Here is a 20,050-nt window from a genome sequence, read left to right as displayed (position 1 = left end):
TTTCTCACCATCTTGTAGTCCTTCAGGTGTGTTGTTTTTTTTTTTTTTTTTTTTTTTTTTAGCAAACTCCATGCGGGCTTTCATGTGTCTTGCACTGAGGAGAGGCTTCCGACGGGCCACTTTGCCATAAAGCCCCGACTGGGGGAGGGCTGCAGTGATGGTTGACTTTCTACAACTTTTTCCCATCTCCCAAATGCATCTCTGGAGCTCAGCCACAGTAATCTTTGGGGGGTTCTTTACTAGAGGTCGACCGATATATCGGCCGATATTTGGCGTTTTTTACTTAATCGGCATCTGCCGATTGTGCTGATAAAAAAGGCCGATTATAACTTCAGCGTGACTTGCAAATGACTTCTGTAATAGAAGTTAATGCAAGTTTCCTTAAGTTATCTGTGGAGAGGATTCTCTCCTCCTCTGGGCAGCCTGCCAAGTCTGATAAGAAGATACATTGTATCTTTCAGGTTCTTTTTATCAATAGACTGAACTCCGCGTGTAGAAGCTCTCAGTTTAACCATTTAAAGACTAAATTTTTTCTGACACTTGTTGCTTACAAGTAAAAATCCTGTATTTTCTGCTAGAAAATCACTTAGAACCCCCAAACATTATATATATTTTTTTTAGCAGAGACCCTAGGGAATAAAATGGTGATTGTTGCAATATTTTATGTCACACGGTATTTGCGCAGCGGTCTTTCAAACGCAATAAAAAAAAAAAAAAAAAATACAGTAATGAATTAAAAAAAAAAACCTAAGCAGTAAAGTTAGCCCATTTTTTTTCGTCAAAGTTTTGATTACCTGTTTTTGTGTATTTATTATTTAAGATATTTTTTTTTTTTTCTAAATTATACATACAAGTGAACTGATTGAAGGTTTGTTTTGTTTAATGTTTAAATGAAAAAAAATTTCTGTATTACTTAAGGCTGCTTTCACACTGGAGCGGGCATGCGTTGATGGTAAAACGCTGCTAGTTTTAGCGGCGCTTTACCGTCATTTTAGAGGCGCTATTCGGCTGCTAGCGGGGCGCTTATAACCCAGCTAGCGGCCGAGGAAGGGGTTAAATGCGCCCCTGAAGCGCCGCTGCCAAAACGCTTTGCAGGCACTTCGGCAGCGGTGCGCATTCATTTCAATGGGCAGGAGTGGTGGAGCAGCGGTATACACCGCTCCAAAGATGCCGTTTGCAGGACTTTTTTTTTACATCCTGCCAGCGCATCGCCTCAGTGTGAAAGCACTCGGGATATCACACTGAGACTGCAGGGGAGCCGTTTTACAGGCGCTATTTTTAGCCCAAAAGTGCCTGAAAAACGCCCCAGTGTGAAAGGGGTCTAACTGTTAGATTTTATGAGATGAAGGGAAAAAAGAAAGGAAAAAAAAAAATCGGCCAAATATATCGGCCCAAAAAAATCGGCATCACATATCGGCCATCGGCCACCGCGATTTCTAAGTATCGGCATCGGCCAGAGAAAAACCCATAGCGGTCGACCTCTATTCTTTACCTCTCTCACCAAGGCTCTTCTACCCCGATAGCTCAGTTTGGCTGGACGGCCAGCTCTAGGAAGGGTTCTGGTCATCCCAAACGTCTTCCATTTAAGGATTATGGAGGCCACTGTGCTCTTAAGAACCTTTAACTGCAGCAGAATTTTTTTTGTATCCTTGGCCAGATCACTGCCTTGCCACAATTCTGCCTGAGCTCTTCAGGCAGTTCCTTTGACCTCATGATTCTCATTTGCTCTGATATGCACTGTGAGCTGTAAGGTCTTATATAGACAGGTGTGTGGCTTTCCTAATAAAGTATAATCAAACCCAGCTGGACTCAAATGAAGCTGTAGAACCATCTCAAGGATTATCAGAAGAAATGGACAGCACCCGAGTTAAATATGAGTGTCACAGCAAAGGGTCTGAATACTTAAGACCATGTGATATTTCAGTTTTTCTTTTTTAATCTGCAAAAATGTCAACAATTCTGTGTTTTTCTGTCAATATGGGGTGCTGTGTGTACATTAACCACTTGACAACTGGGCACTTAAACCCCCTTCCTAACCAGACCAATTTTCAGCTTTTGGTGCTCTCACATTTTGAATGGCAATTACTCAGTCATGCAACACTGTATCTATATGAAATTTGTCCTTTTTTTTTTTTTTCACACAAATGGAGCTTTCTTTTGGTGGTATTTAATCACCGCTGGGTTCTTTATTTTTTGCGCCGTAAAAGAAAAAAGACCGAAAAATCTGTAAAAAAAAAAATACATTTCTTTTCTGTTATAATATTTTGCAAATTTAGTAATTTTTCTTCATATATTTTGGCCAAAATTTATACCGCTACATATCTTTGGTAAAATTAACCCAAATCTGTGGATATTATTTGGTCTTTGTGAAAGTTATAGAGTCCAAAAGCTATGGTGCGAATATCTGTAAATTGATCACACCTGAATTACTGACGGCCTATCTAATTTCTTGAGACCCTAACATTCCAGAAAAGTACAAATACCCCCCAAATGACCCCTTTTTGGAAAGAAGACATTCCAAGGTATTTAAGTTGCATGGTGAGTTTTTTTGAAGTTGTCATTTTTTTTTCCCACAATTCTTTGCAAAATCAAGGTGTGTGTTTTTTTTTTCCCACAAAATTGTCATATTAGCAGGTTATTTCTCACACACCGCATATGCATACCACAAATTACACCCCAAAACACATTCTACTATTACTCCCGAGTACGGCGATACCACATGTGTGAGACTTTTACCCAGCGTGGCCACATACAGAGGCCCAACATGCAGGAAGCACCTTCAGGCGTTCTGGAGCACCCAGGCCAATTCTGACATTTCTCTCCTACATGTAAAAATCATCATTTATTAGCTAGAAAATTACATAGAACCCCAAAACATTATATATGTTTTTTTAGCAAAGACCCTAGAAAATACAATGGCGGTCGTTGCAACTTTTTATCTCGCACGGTATTTGCGCAGCAATTTTTTTAACGCTTTTTTTTGGAAAAAAAAACTGTTTTGTGCTTTACAAAAACCAAAACAGTAAAGTTAGCCTAATGTTTTTGCATAATGTGAAAGATGAAGTTACGCCGAGTAAATAGATACCCAACATGTCACCTTTCAAAATTGCACGCGCTTGTGGAATGGCGCCAAACTTTGCTACTCAAAAATCCCCATAGGCGACGCTTTAAAATTTTTTACTGGTTACATGTTTTGAGTTACAGAGGAGGTCTAGGGCCAAAATTATTGCTCTCGCTCTACTGATCGCAGCGATACCTCACATGTGTGGTTTGAACACCGTTTTCATATGTGGGCAGGACTTGCGTATGCGTTCGCTTCTGCATGCGAGCACACAGGGACAGGGGCGCTTTAACAAATTTTTTTTTTTTTTTTATTGTTCATTTAACTTTATTTTAGTTTGATGCTTTTTTCCCAAAAAAAAAATTTTTGACCACTTTTTATTCCTATTACAAGGAATATAAACATCCTTGTAATAGGAATATGGCATGACAGGTCCTCTTTACAGTGAGATATGGGGTCAATAAGACCCCACATCTCACCTCTAGGCTGGGAAGCCTGAAATTAAAAAAAAAAAAAACAAAAACAAAAAAAAAAAACAATCCTGGCTTCGATCGTAGCGGTGAGTCGGTAGAAGCGCGGGAGGGGGGGACATCCCCTCTCGCCTCCCGTAAGAACGATCAAGCAGTGGAACAGCTGCTATGATCGTTCTCATGGTGTAGGGAATCGCCGGCTGAAAAAGCTGATATCTGAATGATGCCTGTAGCTGCAACCATCATTCAGATATCCCCGCACAAAGTCAAGGATGTTGTATGACGGCCGGCGGGCGGGAAGTGGTTAAAACGCTTTGTTTAAAAAAAAAAAAAAAGTTGTCCATTTATACAATATTTCTACCACATAACATGTACATTCCAAAAATGACACCCCAAAATAGATTCTCCTGCTCCTCCTGAGTACGGCGATACCACATGTGTGAGACTTCCACAGCCTGGCCACATACAGAGGGCGAGTACAGCTGAGTACGGCGGGGGGCATTTCAGAGTATGGTGGGATGGCTGAGCATGGATGGATGGATGTGTCTGTGCAGCGCTGTGGACACTACACATACAGCCCACAGCGCTGCAGACATCCATCCATCCCCCTCCCCGCTCACTGTGTACCGAACGGTACACAGGAGGGGAGGAGAGGAACCGGCGTCATCAGATGACGCCGGTCTGTTTACATGTGATCGCGCCGTCATTTGACGGCGCGATCACATGGTAAACGGCCGCGATCAGCGGCCATTTACCGGGATCCGTGATGCGCCGGGTCCTCTGGACCCAGCGGTCACGGATGTGTTCGGGTGCGCGCCCCAGGGGGCGCGCGAGAGGGATATTCTGGGAGGACGTCATAGTACGTCCTCCCAGAGTTATCCAACCGCCCTGCAGCCGTCATTCATCTATGGGCCAGTTGGTAACTGGTTAATGAGGAAAAAAAAATGAACTTAAAATGATTTTAGCAAATGGCTGCAATATAACAGAGTGAAAAATTTAAGGGGGTCTAAATACTTTCCGTCCCCACTGTATGTATGTTATATTTTACCTATTAAACTATGGTTTAATAGGTAAAAAATGTATGAGAGAGATATATAATCTCTCTCATACATTTTTTACCTATTAAACCATAGTACTAAGGGGGCAAAGCCCACCCCAGGCCATAATCCTGGGGGATCGATTGTGGAGTTGTTCTCAACAAAAGATGAGAGCAAGTTCACTCAAGTGGCTTGCGTGTCGACCCTGGCTTCAAACCTTATTCAGAATTAAACAGGAGATTAATTGAAATAATTTGTACCCGATTAAATTAGCAGTTTTTCAGTATGAGCACCCATGTCGCTCCCACCAAGGAGGTAGTAGTGGGCCAGCCGGCCTCCCTGTTGTGTTGTAATCTACCCAACCTGGTCAATTTAGTTCCCTAGAACACCTCCTGGTAAACCAATAGCAGTCAATATGAACTTCAGCAGTAACCTCCAAATGTGGGCTTAACATGCCCTATTCAAACATGGATCTCTGTATGGACCTGGAGGGAAAGAGACAATGTAGGTAAAAATGCCCTTTCTAGCAAGGGCTAGATCTGCGTCCGCTCAGGTGTGTGGTGCGGTCTTTCCATTCTGTCTGGAGCATAGTGAAGACCATATAGGGGATAATGGACAGTTCTGATGAGTGGAAGACTATGGGGACGGCCGGTCCCTTGAGGAGATTCCCAGTTCCAGTAGGAGCTCTTCTCCGTCGTGGTAATTTGAAAAAGAGGGATTTTTGCCTCTATGTAAAAGAGAGCCGGAAGGGGAAGGACCAGCAGTACTTTATCTGGTAGTTCAGCAGCTGCTGTAGAAGTGGTTTTAGAGTGCAACGTTTCTGAACCGTAGAAGGGGCAGCTGTATGGGTGTTCCGAATAAATTCAAATCTTGCCTGTATCTAGATGCCGCCATTAGTTTTTCCTTGATTTTGTAGTAGTGCGGTTTCACTATCACAACTCGCGGCAGTCCATCTGACCTCGGGGTTGTCAGGGCCCTATGGATTCTGTTCACCTCTAATTGATGTGGTAATATGTCCGATATTCTTTAATGAGGGTATGCATAGCTCCCTCCAGGTCTGTGTGGGTTTCTGGTAGCCCCCGTATCCTCACATTGTATCGGCAGGACCTATTTTCTAGGTCTTGTATTTTGTGTAGGCCTCCTCTAATTGTCCATGGAGTTCTGGCTAACTCTGGTCACTGTTTTTATCCGCTTTTTTTTTAATGGTGTCTAGTCTAAGGCCAAAACTCTGTGTGTCTTGCTTGATATCAGTGATTATGGAGCAGGCCTTAGTTCCTGCAGTAGCATGGCTGAAAACCTTGGCAATAGCACCATGTCCCCTGCATAGGGAGCAGGTGGAAGTGATGGATCTGCTGGAGCTGGGCTGGATTGGCTGAATATGGAGTCTGCCAAATCGCCCATGTTCCTGTCCATAGAGGAGCCTGCCTGTTCTGGAAGTTCCAGGGGCGCTCAGACGGGGACAGGGAAGGAGACACTGCGCCTTGATCCTCTTCCTCTTCCTCTTCCTCATTCATCATCCATCGAGGAGAAGGGGTTCTGCGGGGAGCTGGGCCATTCCTTGCTTCGGCCGCCTCGTGTGTCCTGCTTACCCGGCGCCATCTTGGGAGGGGGAGTCTGTGCAGGGGGAGGGGGTCGCGGCTGGTTCCTTCGGTTCGTTTTGTACTGCCGTTTCTGGCATCTTATGGCAGTCCCCGGTTGGTCCACAGCTCGGTTCGGGTTGGTGTGGCTGGTCCTGTGCTGAAGTTTGCTGGGTTTATTGCTGGCGGTGTGTGGAGCTCGGTCACAGCTTGACTGCTCCCGTGGCCGCGTGCATGCTCACTCTGTCAAGGTTCTTCTGTACGATGTCGCCATCTTTTCTGAGTTTTTTAATAATTCTACATAGATTTGTTACTTTTTCTATTTCATCCACCACATAAGTAAATTAAAAAAGAAATAAAAAATCTGGGTTCAATGCTGATCCTGGTGAAACGCCACCTCTAGCTCCAGCTAGGTTTAATGAAGAGCCACCCCCCCCCCCCCCCCCCCCAAAAAAAAAAAATTAATAAATACTGTAGCTGCAGACTTTTTAATATTAGGGCGCTTACATGTCCAGGCATCCAGCGGTATCCTTACCCGCAGCGATTCTTCAACTGGCTATTGGGTGCTAGCGCCTTCATCTTGACTAGAGGAATCTGGCAGTGAAGCCTTGCAGCTACACAGCCGGTTACCCTCTGCGCATGTGCAAAGCGTGCTGCGCTTTGTGAATAGGCTGCAGTCTTCTGGGACCTGTGAAGTGTCACAGAAGGCTGCGGGGGAAGGAGGGGGGGGGGGGGGAGGGCAGAACCAGGTACCTGCTACCCCCCCCCTCCCCCCACAGCCTTCTGGTAAACTTGACAGGTCCCAGAAGACTGCAGCCTATTCACAAAGCGCAGAGTAGGAGGAAGCAGACCTTCCCCTTTTGGGTGGAGCTCCGCTTTAAATATGGTCGTAACTGCCCAAATGTCATCTTTAAACTAGTTTACCCATGTACCAACACATTTTTTTTCTAGGTCTTGCTTTTTCATTTCTGTACTAGACAGTGGCAAATGCTAACTCCACATATGTCAGATTAACAGCATTTCTGCTAGTTTGTGGCATTGGCAACCTATTTCCTTAGTAAGTGAATTTAAATATAGGTTTATCCTCAGGCAGAATAAAATCTTAAAAAATAAATATAATCCTTGGAAAAAACAAAGGCAGACAGGATGGAACACGTGGTATTTTTCTCCATCACTCTTCTGCATTTAGCATGACCCATCTTCTTCTTCTTTTTTTTTTTTTTTTTTATCTACTCTGATTTTCTGTTACAAAACTTCATTACATATACTGTACATATATGAGCGTAATAACTCCTTTGAATACCTTCAAATAGTTGACATAAGAGAAGGCTTATTATGAATGTCTGCTCTTTTTACATGCTAGAGTTCTTTTGGCATTGCACTTTGACAAGCTCTAGAAGGTAGTTGCCATGGAAAGCGCTATGTAATTCACTAATTGGGCCTTAGTGGTTGGAGCAGAACTGCAGATTTTAAAGGTTGTTTGTGTTTTTTTTTTTTTTTCCTCTTGCTGTACTTCCTGCTCCTAATGCCTAGGCGTATGACAATATTTATTTACTCCCAATGGCTCCTAGGATATCATCGTCAGAGTCTTTTAGAAAGAGGTGTGTGGGTGTGTTTTTTTTTTTTTTTTTTTTTTTTTTTTTCCCCCTCTCCTTTAGAGCTCGTGCTTCAGTGGGCGGAGGAGGATGGTGGAGAGGTGTGCTCATTGGGTGGGAATCTATGCTTTAGAGTACGGAGGTGGCGGAGAGGCGTATCCAGAGGCTGGGGATCTGTGCTTGTGTGGTGGAGGCGGGCAGAGGGGCGTGTCCAGAGGCTCCTGTGCTTGGTTAGAAGGGCGAGCGGGGACTTTCATCCAGTGATCCACAGAGTACAAGAGGAGGATTAGAATGGTACATCTACTGGCAAGGTGTGTGTGAGTGTCTCTGTCATCCATATCCCGGAACAAACTGGTGCAAGCTTCATCTGCCCATAGTTAGAATGGCTGCCCACACAGCACATGTAAGTGCTACACTAATAAAGTATTCCATAGCAAATCTAGCCTTTTGTTAAAATTGAACTCTCTAAATCTCATCAACAATATCTCTGGCTGCTGCAGGATTTTTTTTCAATTTTATTTTCTTTTGGCTGCAGTTCCTCTTTAACCTTGTCTGAGAGCTCAGAAAAAAGGGGGTGGAGAACTGAAGTTACACACTGCCGAGCTCGGCGAGGAGAGGTCTGAGTGCTGATTGGAGGGAAGAGACACACCCCCCTCCACACAGGAACAGAACTGAGGCTTTTAATCTGCTGGAGATCCCTTCCTGTCACCTTTTCTCTTTTGATGCCAGGAAAACTTTTCAGAAGTGATTTATGCTGATAGAGAAATGAAGCAGCACACCAAAATTAAGACAAGTACACACTACAGAGGGACATGCTTTGTTCCTATTTCATGTCTGAGGTGTACAACCACTTTAATAGTCTCTAATTCTAGGTCCTTCTCTTTTTTTTTTTTTTTTTTTTTTTTTTTTTTTTTTTTTTTTTTTTTTGCACCAATGTAGACCAAATAAGTGAAACTTTCTGTACGCTTTAAAAGTGCTTGTAAAGGCACAAGGTTTTTAACTTTATGCATTCTATGCATGAAGGTAAAAAAACCTTGTGTGCAGCAGCCATAGGCGTGCGCAGGGGGTGTGCCTGGGCACACCCTAATCAGCATGCAGTGCCAATTCCCTCTTAATTCCCACCTCTTAATTGGCTCCGCAGTGCTGCTGTCTTCCCTCCTCTCCTCTCCCCCCGGCTGCTGCAAAGGATGTTTAAGAATGGAGAGCAAGGGAAGGGGCTAGTAAATGTGTAAATTACCGGCCCCTTCCTTTTCTAAATGAACTCACTCACTGTGTCCATTCATAACCGAGGCATAGTAAACTGTTTACTATGCTTCAGTTTGTAAATGAACAGGAAGCCGCTCAGTACAGAGCGCTTCCCATTCATTTACTGCTCAGTGCAGCTAAAGCAGCAGAGAAAGGCACGTGAGCTTTGGGGTGCACACCCTAATGCAATAGGCTGTGCACACCTATGGCAGCAGCCTTCCTTAATACTTACTTGAGCCCCCTCTCGATCCAGCAATGTCCACGAGAGCCTTGCCTCTCCCGCTGCTGTCAATCACAGCCAGTTGGCCAGTCGGGAGATGAGGGGGTGGGCCGAGCCGCAGCTCCGTGTGAATGGACACACAAAGCCACAGGTCGGAAGCGCCTGCTTGGGTGACCCCAGAGCAAGCTGCTTGCTCTGGAGGCACCTGGCAGGAGGGAGGAGCCAGGAGAGCCAGCATGGGAGCCGAGAAGAGGAGGATCTGGGCTGCTCTTTGCAAAACTATTGCACAGAGCAGGCAAGTATAACACGTTTTGTTATTTAAAAAAAAAAAAAAACAAGGCTTTAATATCACTTTAACATGTTAGTGTAACTAAAATAAATTTCAACTTTCCTTTTTTTTTTTTTTTTTTATTTCAGCTTCCATTAAAGTAATACCTGGCGATCGTGTCATGAAGGTCCTGGTTCAGGCGCTTCTGTTAAAGGGTGACAGCTCTTTGCCCCTGTGCTCCTGCATTGTTACTTAGGGTTCAATGTAGAATCCAAGTGGCCATTTCAATACATGCAGGCATGGTCCACTGTTGTGTCAATTAGGAAACCTGCCTTGGTAAATGACATGCCAGGATTGCTGGAGTCATGTCGACAGGACATACTGACATGGCTGCAGGGGATCAGCAGCACTAAGAAACAACAAAGGGAAATGGATGTAAAAAAAGGCAATTTTTATACACTGTGCTGTAACAATTTAAAGCGGAGTGCCACCCAAAATGGGAACCTCCGCTTATTTGCCTCCCCCCCCCCCCCCCGGCCACATTTGGCACCTTTCGTGGGGGAGGGGGAAGCGGGTACCTTGTTTTGTCAAGTACCCGCTCCCACTTCCGGCTGACTTTGATGCTGCAAACTCATCCGGAAGTTCGACCCCCGCCGCCGGGCCATTCACTAAGCACATGTGCAGTAGGGAACCAGGTGTGAAGCTACAAGGCTTCACTGCTGATTTCCCTCACCCAAGATGGGGGCGCCAGCACCCGAGAGCCGTCTTGGGTGAAGACACCGCTGGATTCAAGGACAGGTAAGTGTCCTAATAATAAAAGTCAATTTTAATTTTTTTCTGAAGGAGCTTGGCGCTCCTCTTTAAATTGTATTCATTTAGGATACATGCACATGGGTAATTTGGCCCATGTGTATCAAATCCTGTAATTTCCAAGTGTCTAGAAAGCCCAGGTGCAGTGGCCAGCCCTGCTTCTAGCAGCCTATCAAAATCTATCGCAGACTGAAATATTTAGCAGCTGGACCCTATACCACCAAGCAGTACTCATGTTTTTTTTAAGGCCATATGCATTCAGGAACGTATGCCTGGAATGCAGATACCTGGTAATGGTCTATGGTCGTCTCCTTTAGAGGTACATGTTAATGGTTTTTATGGTTGTCTTCTTCAGCCACCAGATGGTCCTGTACTTGTAGTAAATAAATGGTCTATGGCACCTGTAAATAAGGTCTTGTAATAGCGGTGGTTTGGGTTCTAAAATTTCCACAGTTCTCTCCTTTCCTCTCACTGGCAACAGTTACAATTATTAATTGTACACCTTGCCAAAAGGAACTTATTTGCATATTTTGGACTTGGACAGGATTCCCAGCTACAAAAATATTTTAGTGTAGTATATCTGCGCATATTTCCTGTATGGTCATGCAACTGTGAACTTCTGCTGAGTCTGTAGTTACATATACCGACTAAGAAAAAATACCACGAGAGTTTGAGCTTAGACAATGTAGTTTGTTAGCACCATGTTTAAAATGGCCTTCACTTTAAATCATTAAGCCAGTTTACCTGTATTTAAAAAAAATAAAATAATAATTTTATTTGCCATCTGTGCTGCCCATTGATTTTAGAGCTTTGCAAGTCAACTTGACATGACATTTAATAAAGTTCTAATACGCAGTCAAGACTTCTGGGGTTGCAGGCTGTTTCTTAAAGTGTTACTAAACCCAGGCGCCTGCATTTACTATATCTGGTCTCCCACAGTACACAGAACATGGAAATGCAATAGTTTTAGTAAATATTAACTGCCAAATACCCTTTTTCTCATCAGCAGTTAGTGCAGTCTTGTGACTTCTATCAGTGTTCAGCCTAGCACTAGTTAAAGCTTGTAGGAGGAGTTTTTCATTCTCCTCTGACTGTCCTATGAGGCTGCATGACCCCTGACCCTTTGTCTGGAAAGTGCTGATTGGCCCTGTGCTGATCACATGCACTCTCCCAAGTTAAAAAAAAAAAAAAAAACTCTAGCAATACACACCAAACTGAGTATGTGAAGCTTGTCTCCAAGGCTTTTTTTATCAGCAGAAACCTACAGCATGCTGCCGCTAAGTGTCCGGCCCGTCGGTGCACATGATGAATTCACGTGCACCCGGCCCGCGGACTCTTTAACCCCGGTTGGCTTTCTTGGGATAACAACCGATGCAGCTAAGGAGCCCCCCACCCGCCACCCTCAGCAGCTCGCCCGGGCTCTCCTGACCCACCGGGAGAGCCGAGTGACCAGCCGGCACATCTGTCGGCTGGCCGGAGACCCGAACGAAGCCAGAATCTTCTTCGATCGGATCTCTGATTTAGTAACCCGGAAGCGATGTCATGACATCACTTGCGGTTTACAGGAGACTTAAAGGTGCAAAATGTAAAAAAATTTTACATTTAAAAACAGCCAAACTTAACGTTTTGAATGCTTTTAATGCAAAGGAGGGACCCCAGATCCCTCCATAAAGAGTACCTGTCACTGCCTATTACTGTCACAAGGGATGTTTAGATTCCTTCTGACAGCAGTAAGTGAGGGTTGTGTGTGTGTGTTTTTTTTTTTTTTTTTTTTTTTTTTTTTTTGCGACAGTGTAAAAATTAAATAAAAAAATTAATTTAAAGTGCCCCATCCCTCTGTGTTTGCGCGCCAAAGCAAATGCATGCGTAAGTCGCGACCGCAAATGTAAACGGTGTTCAAACCACACATGTGAGGTATCGCCGCAATTGTTAGAGAGAGAGAGAGAGAGCAATAATTGTAACAGAGGACCTCCTCTGTAGCTCTAAACTGGTAACCTGTAGAATTTTTTAAAAGTGTCGCTTATGGAGATTTTTATGTACCGTAGTTTCACTATTCCATGGGTGTGCGCAATTTTAAAGCATATCATGGACGGGGGGTATGTAATATGCAGGGGGGGGGCTGTGTGATGTAAAGGGGTCCAAATTATTATCTGAGTTTTTTAGCAGGTGAATGTGGCCCTGCATTTATTCACCTACATTGAATCCAGCTCTTAAGTGGAAAAAGGTTGCTGACCCCTGCTTTACTGCATATACAGACTGATTTTAATGTTGTGGGTTTAGTAACACTTTTAAGTCAGTATTTATACAATAATGTAAAATACTACCCTTTTAGAAACTGGCTCCATGCACACTGGGCTTAAAAAAAATAAATAAAAAAATGGCAGTTTCCTTGGCAGAAAAAAACTGAGTGTTGTTTTTATACATAGTTTAGGAGAGTTTAGCGTTTTTTCTGTCAGAAAGCTCCAATCAAACGCAAAGCAGAAGGGCTTTTTTTCTGTCTCTGATCTAATCGTCCTAATGTGCATGGACACATAGGATACATTGAGCTGCTTCTATAGGCAAAACACAAAACTCCTGCAGAAGCAGCAGTTTTTAAACCAGTGTGCATGGAGCCTAATACCGCGTACACACGATCGGACATTCCGACGACAAAATTCTGGATTTATTTCTGACGGATGTTGGCTCAAACTTGTCTCGCATACACACGGTCGCACAAATGTTGTCAGAAATTCCGAACGTCAAGAACGCAGTGACGTACGAAGAGCCGAGAAAAATGAAGCTCCGTAGCCAGTGCGGCTCTTCTGCTTGATTCCGAGCATGCGTGGAATTTTGTGCGTCGGAATTTACGGCAACGGATTTTGTTGTGGGAAAATTTGAGAACCAGCTCTCAAATTTTGGTTGTCGGAAATTCCGACAACATATGTCCAATGGAGCCTACAAACTGTCAGAATTTCCGACAACCAGCTCACATCGAACATGTGTACGCGGCATATCAGGTGTTAAAGAATTTCCTATCATTTGGAGAAAAGATAATTTTAAAGGGTTACTAAACCCTTGTTTTTTTCTTTTAAAATAACAAACATGTCATACTTGCCTCCTCTGTGCAGTTGATTTTGCACAGAGTGGATCCGATCTTCCTCTTCTGGGGTCCCTCAGCGGTGCAGGTGGAGCCTCCACTTCTCGAGTGCCCCATCAATCGGAAAAGCGTTCTCCTTCAGGACACCCGTGCGGGCACGCTCTTGAGTCCTGCTGCTGCGTCTATTGAAACAGACACTGAATTTAACATTGGCTCGTGATACTTCATCCAGATGACAATCTATTGAGCAACAGAAACTTCTATAAAAAATACCCTATATAGTGGGTAGGACCACTGTCCGTAGTTTGGGAAACAAGTATTTGACCCATTTGGAAAGGACAATTGCCTACAGAAGCAAGGGAGCAGTGAAGTGTTTGCATTTGAAGACTGGAATGGTAAATGTAGATGGTTTTCTTTTCAGGGCTTGTCTCCTTTTGTAAGCGACCCTTTTGGGGACAAGGTAATTTTATTATTCATATTCATTTTCATTTTTCATTGAGGGACAACAGGATTCAGAGACCATGGTGTTTATAGTACCACCTACAGGAGGGTTTGAACAATGGCATAAAAAAAAAAAAAAAGACTAGCATGTTTATCCATTTCCACTATCAGCAGACCTAACTTTTTTGCTGGTGTCCTAGGAGGATGGATGTCTTGGTATGTGAGCTTCGGGCACTGGACTTCACATTGTGGCGTTTTCCAGATCTCTGTGTACTGTTTTTAATTGGCAACAGGGTACTTTTCATGTACAGAGATATGGCATACCTCCCAACAGTCCCGGATTGTGCAGGACTGTCTTTTTCAACTGAATCCCAGGGTTCCACAAACGTCAGGTTTGTCCCACTATCTGTCACTGTAATCACATGCAGCAGGACCCAGCATGAACTCTGCCTAATAGGGTCTTGTCCAGGGCTGACCTCAGCAAGAGGAGTAATGCCGTGTACACACGGGTGGACTTTTCGACCAGACTGGTCCGACGGAACAAATCCGTCAGACAATCCGACCGTGTGTGGGCTTCATCGGACCTGCAGCAGACTTTTTCGGTCGAAAATCAGACGGACTTTTGATTTAAAACATGTTTCAAGTCTTTCCAACGGATTCAAAGCCGGTCGAAAAATCAGTTCGTCTGTATGCTAGTCCGACGGACGAAAACCGACAATAGGGCAGCTATTGGCTATGAACTTCCTTATTTTAGTCCGGTCGTACGTCATCACGTACGAATCTGTCGGACTTTGGTGTGATCATGTGTAGGCAAGTCCGTTTGTTCGAAAGTCTATCGGAAATCTGTCAAAAGACCGTCAGACCTTTGATGCCGAAAAGTCCGCCCCTGTGTACACGGCATTAGAAAAGGCAGGAAGAGAGCCATGTTCTAGTGATCTGTGCAATGACCCACCTGGGAGCCGGAGTAAAAACGGGAGTGGCTCCAGATGACTGTGGTGGGCTCTCTCCATTGCTTCACCAATCGTGTGGGGGGTTTTGTTTGTTTTTTTTTTTTTTTTTTTTTTTGTGTGTGTGTTTTTTTTGCCTTGCTACTGAGGAGTCCAGGTGATGGGGTCAGGAATGATCAAACTCCAGCCAGGCATTGAGCCAATACAGCACAGATGGGCAAAAAGTTGGGGGGGGGGATGGGGCCCAGAGAAAAGACTGGATTTATTTCTTAGTGTGTACAGAATTAAAGTGACATTGTCACTACAGAACCACTTGTAAAAAAAAAAAAAAGCTGTAAAAAATAAAAACAAAAGAAGCTATATACTTACCTGGCCTGGGATTTAAAACTCAGCTGCTTTGCTGCTCCTAGGCCTTTGCAGATATTCCACACTTCCAAATGTCCATCTCCTGCTCCTACTGATGCAGGCTGTGGTTCTTCATGCCGGCCCTGTATCCTGTAGCCAGCAAGAGGAACCACTGCTTAGGGTGGAGGAGGAAAGTATCTACAAAAGATAGTGTGAACTATCTTCAGCAGGTGGAAAGCAATAGAAGTGTGACTGCACCCTTTTAACCACCCCCATATGACCATACTGACTCTTCACCTCAGAAGGCAGGTGTCCCTCTTTGCCAAATTCAAAAGTTGGGAAGTATGGCCTCTGGCGTTACCCAGTTTCCGAAGTCTCATTTTATAAGTAGGCCATGTGGGCCAAGCATCGGGAGCTACTTTTTTTCTTTTTAAGCACTGGGCGTCATTATCCTTAGTTGTCCGTTATTTTTGTAACATTGAGAGACTGAGTGCTGTATCACTTTATGGAATGTTATGTGTACAACTATGTGTGGTGTCCTCCTCTGTTTTTAATCTGGGAGGATTTTACCACAGCTTTGCAAGATTTTGTGGGCCAAATTGCATTTCAATTGCTGACTTTGACCACAGAGGCCATAAGCATACTTCAACTCCTTCTCCTGCAGGATCATTATCTGACCTGCGTGTAGCATTTCTCCGCCTGTGAGCCTTCAGCTGCAGAGGCTGACAGATGAAGAGTCTCAAAAATCCTTGCTAAATCATGTTGTTCCTGAGAGTCACAGGCAGCTGCCATAACCGCTAGACTTAGGCTGGCCATATCAATTTTCTTTCCTTCAACATCTCTTGATTTCCACATGTACACAGTCAGTGTTGATGGGCAAATCCCTCCCACTGGGCTATTATATTCTGACAGCGGGAGGTTTCCCCTGTGTCAGAATACAATGATCACTGCTGCCAGCTATAGCCGCCGACCGAGATCGTACGAAAAAAACTGACAGGCTGGTTGTACTGAAGTCGATTGATTGACTTCAGTAAAACGAAGCCTGCCCATAGATGGATTGAATTTTGATCCATCTATGACCGGGTTTAGAGAATCCACTTAAGCTCCTGTTGATGTGATGTGTATCAACTTAGATACTCAGACTTGGAATCTGTTTATACCTCTCAAACACTTTGCAGTCCAGTAATCGGTCTCTCCAAAGTATAACCAGCCTCTTGTTGCACTATTTCTCTGACTCAGACAGATCATTATTCAAGCCTATGCTCCGATCAAGGCATACTCTACTAGATCTGTGAACATTAATTGGGCTTTTTAGCATCAGTCAACTGTTTCCCAGAGTTGCATGGCTCCCACCTGGTCTCCTGTTCACAAATTCCTTCAGGCCCCATTCCCACCTATGCAGTACGTTGCTTTATTTTTGCACGTTTGTCATAGGACAGCCCATTTACATGTCCCATTCACATCCACAGTTGGGCTGCTTTTGACATTCCAATTGTCTTTGTTCCATGTTTCTCAATGAATAAGAAATATAAAATTTGTATATTTGTCCTTGACATAAAATCCTTTCCTTGAAGTTCATTGAGGGACACTGGTCCTACCTCCTTGTGTTGATGGTCTTGCTCTCCGTACTGCTTTGGTACAAAACTGGCATGCTGGGAGTGGGAGAGTTTATAGCAGGATGCTTTTTTTTTGTCTTTTACCAGTGTCCAAGTCCTCCTATAGGTGGCAATATAAACCAATTGTCTCTGAATCCTGTGCCCCTCAAAGAACTCCTCCAAGAAAAGGATTTTATTGCGTGTATAAAATCCAATATACCTTACCCCCCCCCCCCCCGTCAAGCGACTATTTTCTCTCACTGACAACCCTTCTTGGCAGGAGCTGTGGGAGGCAGTACTTGGAAGGCACTGTGCTGGATTTGCGATTCTTTCAAGGGCTAGCAGAGTACAGAGACTACAGATATGCTGAGCGTTAGCATGACAGCTTGCAGCGCCACCGTTTTTGTGCAAGGGTCACAATGCCACTGCTGCTTTGTGAGCATTGTTATCCTGAAGGAGGAAGTCAGTAGACAGAAAACCAATTTGATCAATTACTTTTTAAGTTCATTTTTTTTTTTTTTAGTACCTTTTTAGAAAAACTTTTGTGCTTTTAATGCGAACAGTGGCATGGGTAAACACATATATAATTAAAGGATTTGGGTTTACATATACTTTAAATCTCTGTTAACACCATAGTATCCAATATTGACTGTATATAATACAGTACATGGTTGCTTATAACGCTGCATGGTACACTCACACACCTGAAGGGGGGTGTAAAGGAATTAATATAAAAAGTGTTTGAAGCAAGCTTTTTCCCAACTTGAAGGCAGCCAATAAGCTTCTGAATTAAAATTTTCCAAGTTGAGATACAACTTGTCTCAGACATGTTTTAATTGTTCCCCCATTATCTGTATTCTCTGGTGTTTATTTCGGAGTTGCCATATTGGATTTTACTCAAGCTGCTTAGAGCAATTTTGCTCTCTGGTTTACGTTTTTGTTTTCCTCCCTGCCGTTGGGTCTGGGGGAGAAGAAGATGGCTGATAACACACAAGTCTCAGATTTGGACTGTTCTGTATGTTCGGTACTAAGGCATGAGGAGTTGTAATCCACATGCAGTATATGTACCCTAGATCTTTACAACATGGCTGTTGTAACCTTGTCAAATTGTCTACTTTCAGGTGCTGTCTTTCTAGACACTTATGGCATTTGTGAAACCCCCTTGTGACAGCGATTACAAAAAGTAAGACAATTTCACAGCCCTTCCTAATTGTTTAAAAACTCCTTTAAAGACTGTCTTTTAATGTTTTTGTTTACTGTAATGAGGGATTTTGTTATTAGAAATGATAGCTGTTTTGGCATATCTCAACTAATGTGTTGGTTAAATAGCTGAACAAATAGGAAAAAAATGGAGTTGCTCTAATATGGAATTTATATATTCTTTGTCATTTGAGGTACACAGGAATCCAGAGACTATTGCGTTATGCTGTTGCCTACAGAAAGATTTGACACTGGCAAAAAAAGTGACCAGCCTGGTATATGCTTTGCTATGGGGCTCTTAATACTTCCAGTTTTTGGCCTTGCCATTCGGACTGTCTATGATATAGTGAGTTCTGGTCCCATGCTAGCCTTGCTGTGCTCACAGGGCATTCTCATTGTGGGATAACTAAACAGTTTTTTTTTTTTTTTTTTTTTTTTCTTTTAAATGAGCAGTCAGCATGGGGTCTAACAATGTAGCTAAAACAGTCCAGACTTTGTAAAAGTCGGGTATGGTCCTGGGCCTTCAGAAGTCAGCGCTGGAACTGACTTATCACTTGCTGTATCTGTGTTTTAGAGGAGGCAGAAAAAAAATTCTGTCCTAGGCAGAACTTCACGTTCAGCCGCCTTCCATTTACATTCCAGGTATGGACAGTGGTCAGGCAGACTTCATGAGGAACCAGGGGCATCTCCGAATTGGTGATTCCCATGATGTTAAAAGCAAGGAGATACACTCCTGTCTACCATCTCACCTGAAAGGTATACTCTGCTTGGTCTGAGGACAGAAACCTTCATCCCAGAATGATTATAAATTTTTTTTTTTTTTTTTTTTTTTGAGATTAGGTCTCGATAAGGACTACAAAGGGGAAGATTTTTGGTGCTTGCAATCATGTTCCGGCTTCCCACTCTTTGACCAAGACTTTTGTATAAGGTGTCACTTATGTGGCTCCCCCTCTGTGCTATGTCCTGACACCAGAGAATATGTATTTAGTTCTCATTTTGCTTTAAAAATCACCATTGGAAGCTATCGGGGATATTTACCTTTCCACTGTCACTCATAAGATTGGGTTAATTGATTGCAAGAAATTGTGATTGCTATTTGATCTATGGCCGAGTTCCATCCTATTCTGACAAGGCACGCTCTGCTAGGTTTCTGAGTGCTTTTGGCATCAGGCAACTGTTTCCTAGATGTGTAAGGCTTCCACGTGGTCTTCTGTTCACGTGTTCTCTTTTAGTTATACAAGGTGGATGTTCAGACCTTATCTGATGCCAATCTGGATTCCTGTATCCCTCAATGATTGTAATTGAAAACGGAATTTTCGTATTTGTAAAATTAATTTTTTGGAGTTCATTGAGCAACACAGGTCCAACCCCTTTCTGCCCATGAGCATGTTATTGGCCCTGCTTTTCCAACAAACTGAGTCATGCTGGGAGTACAAGGGGTTATACCTAGCTGGTCACTGTTTTGTGTGTTAGTCCTGTAGGCGACAGTATAATCAACAGTCTGTAATTCCTGGGTCCCTCCTGTGGACTCGAAGAAATGGATTTTATGATGAGTACAAAAATCCCAATATTGAGTGTATTACACCAGAAAGGAAAATGGGATCTCCCTCTTAATCTTCTACAGTATCTGCAACAAAATAAATATTTGATCCTTTGTTGGAATAGAGGCCCATTGGTTAATGATAGAGGCATTAAGCATGGTATTCTTGTATGTGTGCCATTTTCAGCATTTAACTCCTTGACACCTTTACCAATCTATAGGCTGGAAATGCAAATTAGCAGTCCATGATGAGCATGTGTTTTTCTGTGGATAAGCTTGATTTACTGCAAATCTAGGTTTGGTCAGATCAATTAATTTGTCAATTAATAAAGCTGAATTCCAAGTATGGATTTTATAGCATAGTAAATAGGCATATTTCATACTGTGGGATCCCTGTTTAAGCTAACAATCTCTGTAGTAGTCTCCACTACTACAGTGATTGCTGCTGTTCTCTGAGATGAATTTCTGCCCTGCTGCAGAGTAACCACCAGGTGTCGCCTTCTCGGCACAGGCATCATTTGCAGAATGCTTTTTATTTTTCTCACTGGGGTGTTCCCTTAACAGAATCCGAGAACAACTTGCATTCATTGAGAACAATGGGATGTGTTCTGCAAATGGCTCTG

The 20,050-nt window shown here is 43.3% G+C and overlaps 1 protein-coding gene across 3 annotated transcripts in view; it reads left to right on the top strand.

Annotated features, from left to right (window-relative positions):
• The window catches only part of HIVEP3 (HIVEP zinc finger 3), a 204,740-nt gene that overhangs the window by 45,550 nt on the left and 139,140 nt on the right, over positions 1-20,050 (top strand). Inside the window, exon 3 of one of the 3 annotated variants that reach the window (XM_073616227.1) lies at positions 17,809-17,870. The exons of the other annotated variants lie outside the window; for them this stretch is intronic. The gene's annotated coding sequence lies outside the window, so the exon portion shown is untranslated. The remainder of the gene's footprint in view (positions 1-17,808; positions 17,871-20,050) is intronic. 3 annotated transcript variants of the gene reach the window in all.

The sequence above is a fragment of the Aquarana catesbeiana genome, linkage group LG02, assembly GCF_042186555.1.
Source record: "Aquarana catesbeiana isolate 2022-GZ linkage group LG02, ASM4218655v1, whole genome shotgun sequence".
In the NCBI taxonomy this organism is placed as follows: Eukaryota; Metazoa; Chordata; class Amphibia; order Anura; family Ranidae; genus Aquarana; species Aquarana catesbeiana.
The sequence above is the reverse complement of the archived record's forward strand: the minus strand, read 5'-3'. Positions and strand labels throughout refer to the sequence as shown.